This window comes from Pteropus vampyrus, unplaced genomic scaffold (assembly GCF_000151845.1).
Source record: "Pteropus vampyrus isolate Shadow unplaced genomic scaffold, Pvam_2.0 Scaffold208, whole genome shotgun sequence".
NCBI lineage: Eukaryota > Metazoa > Chordata > Mammalia > Chiroptera > Pteropodidae > Pteropus > Pteropus vampyrus.
The window spans coordinates 2,982,835-2,986,173 of NW_011888989.1; the positions used below are offsets into that span (position 1 = coordinate 2,982,835).

A 3,339-nucleotide genomic window follows, 5' to 3' on the forward strand; every position below is an offset into this window, starting at 1 on the left:
GAGCAGCACAGAGCTGTCTGCTTACCACATGTCAGGATCTGCCAGGGACCATCTCACAGCTATTAACAAACCCTCCTGTCATGGCCACAAAGCATAGCTTTGTGATGGCGTGGTAGCCTGCATCTTCTCTGGGCAGGGCTCCAGGCTGAGCTGGTCAGTTCAGGCCACTGTGGACAATGGAGACACAGTTGGGTCTGGGAGGGCAGTGGAAGTCGGTATGGAGAATGGCAACAAGGTATTACAGCCATGCCACCCGGAACATACTGGATCTCGTCTGATCTCAGAAGCTAAGCAGGATCGGGCCTGGTTAGTACTTGGATGGGAGACCACCTAGGAAGACCAGGTGCTGTAGGAGTGAAAAATAGAGGATTGTAAGCTGACAAGGTCCTTGCAGTCTGTGAGGTCAACCAAGGGTTGCCTCGCCTAAAAGAGAGAGAGAGAGTCAGAGAGAGAGAGACAGAGAGACAGACAGAGAGAGAGAGAGAATGGCAACAACGAGCAAACTCTCCGCCAGTGGTCGGTCCACATCTGCCTCCCAAGGAGGGTGGCAGGGCAGGGCAGGGCATGTTTCGGCAGAGTAAGCTGGGCAACTTGAATCTTGTGAAGTCAGACAGGCTCCACAGATACCCACCTGGCCTGCTTTTCCTGTTCGCAGTCTCCCAGGAGGCCCTCGATTAATATTCAGTAGCTCTGGCCCCTGAGCCCATGTCTGGAGGTCATGCTTAGGCGGTGAAGTGCAGAAATGCTAAGAGGAAGCCTTGAAAGGAACCCCTTCTGCTCATGGCTTGGCTTGAAAGGGTCCCCATGGAACCACCTACCTGCAGGTCTAACTCCCTGAGGTCGATGCTTGAACTCTCTGAGTACTGCTTTGAGGGAGAGGAGGAGGAGGAAGCCGGGCTTCCCCTGGTAAGTTTGCGGTTTAATTGGCTTTTAAAACACCAACAGTAAGTAGAGTAGTATATCATAGGACTTTTTTTTTCTTTTTTCAACAAGATGCTGAATTAAACATTTGCATCTTCCCTGTCAGAGAAAAGAGCCTCGGTTTCTGCCTCTGGTTCCACTTGAGCGGTCCCATGGGCTCGAGTCTCGGTTCCGGCCCATGCGTCCATCTCCTGCCCACATCTTGGTTTTCAGATTTCTCCACATCATGGTCTCCTTTCTCTCTCACCACAGACCATGGTTCCAACCATTCTGAGTATAAACATTCCCATTTAGTTCAAAATATTTGGCAGATAACCCCCTCATTATAATAAACTTATGTGGAATCCAATATACATTAGAATTACATAGAGCCTCCAGTAGGTGAGATACTATATAATGATCAAAGTGACTGTGAATTCAGTAACTACATTAAGTGCAACAATATTTTATTTATCAAAAAAGCATCTAGGTGTTTTTGAGAACCAGCAGTGCATCAGTGTGCGAGGTCGTTCTTTGTTTGGCCTAAAAATAGTAGAGAGTGTGCATGGGAGTTTCAGGCCCGTCACAAAAGCTCTAGTCTCTTGAAGGACGCCCCAGTGTCCTCAGGCCTGGAGATTCAGGGCATCCTCTGGGTCCCTCCACTGAGAGAGAACAGGGCTTACAAGCTCCAGTCTCCTGGGCACCCGGTAAAATGGGCTTGGCCCAGGCCGCCTGCTACTGAGCAATTCTCATGTCTGGCCTCAGGGGACCGGTTGGAGTCAGAAGTTTGTTACCTTTTTGAGGTCATAGACCCTTTGGAATGAAAATTTTGGAGTTTTCCCCTGAAAAAATGCATTTTGCAATTCAGAGGCTTCCCAGAATGCTGGAGTCCCTTCGTAGGCATCACAGACCCCACATGGCTAATGACTTGATTGGGAGATCTCAAAAGTTCTAGTTCTAAGAGTCTGTGGCTTATGATTTGTTTAGACCCTACTGGACTTCGATTCCCTGGCAGACTCCTTTTTTTTGCGGAAGGAGGGGAGGTGTGCGCAGCCTCTTCTAACATCAGCATACATGGTCAAGGGTGACTGTGAAGAGTGTCATGGCGCCACCTTGTGCTTCTTTTCTGAAATTGCAACTTCTCTGGGGCCAAGTGCAAGCCCATCCATCACTCTCCACCCCCCAACACTCAGAACTCATTTCCTATTACCCGCCCACTTGCTTACTCTGAGCTAATCACACCAGGCTCCTTACATTCCTGCCTCGGGGCCTTTGTACTGAGTGTTCCCACTGCCTGGAGATCTAGTTTTGAAGCCATTTATACAAGTGCAATTTGTACTGTCATATTATGAATCAAGAAAAAAAGCAAATTTTTATGAAGATGCTTTGATTTTTGTTTGGCCTCAGACAGATAAAATATCTCATGAGTACATTAAAGAATTTCTTGAAATTTGAGATGGCTTTGGGAAAAGATTAATGACGACTGTAGAGGGTATGCTAGTTAGCTCTCATGAAGTTTTGCTGCAATAACAAACAACCTGAGGATCTCGGTGGCTAATAGCAACAAGAGTATTTATGCTGAAGTTACTTATTTGCTGTGAGTCAGCTGTAGCTCTGTTCCATGAGGCTTCTTCATTGATGGAGGAGCTAATGAGCTTCAGGGGAGTCTGCTTACTTTTACTACCTTCAAGGAGAAAGTGATGCTGAACAAAGGAGCCAAGAGCCCTCCACTTTCCTCACATTAACAGCATTTATGAGGAAAGGAGGGCTCAAGTGTTGTAGAATAGAAACTTCCTCTAGCTTCACAGATACTAGGCTCTGCCTTCCCAGAGCAAGACTGAAGCTGACACTGCTGCAAAGCAGGAATGGGCTGTAGCCATGGCCAAGGGATGGGAAGCCTGGGCACTGAAGTCCCCCCAACTCGCATACACCTGGACCCAAAAGTTCCCAAGATTGCACAGTTCCCAAACCTTTCTGCTCCAATTGCCACAACAGGGAATAAGAGAGCTCCTCCAGGGCTTCAGGCAAAGGCAAAGAAAAGGAGGAAAGGAAGAATTATAAGGGAAACAGAGATCAAGAGGAAAGAGAGGGAGCATGGCAGATGTGTGGCTGTGACAGCTCACTCTGAGATCCCAATCTTCTGTTCAGAACAAGCCAGGCCAACACAGCCAGCCCCAGGAGCTCTCTCCAAGTGCCACTAACCTGCAGTTAACCCTAAACCTCTTCCCAGCCACTCACCTGAGCCTCTTTCCACAACAGAATGGACATCAGAATTGGCCACCTGGAAAATTAATGGGTGATTTGTTTTCCTTGAAAGACCTCTTTTCACAGCCATAGGAAAACAAATTTTAAAGTGGATGGGAAAGGGGGTTGGGGTTCAGACATGGAAAGAATGAGAAAGGAACAGATGGTGCCTGCTAAGGCGACCAGATTTTTCCC

At 47.8% G+C, this 3,339-nt stretch overlaps 1 pseudogene; it reads left to right on the forward strand.

Annotated features, from left to right (window-relative positions):
- The first annotated feature begins 236 nt into the window (after nt 1-236).
- Nucleotides 237-355, forward strand: LOC111747030 (annotated as a pseudogene).
- The last annotated feature ends 2,984 nt before the right edge of the window (nt 356-3,339 follow it).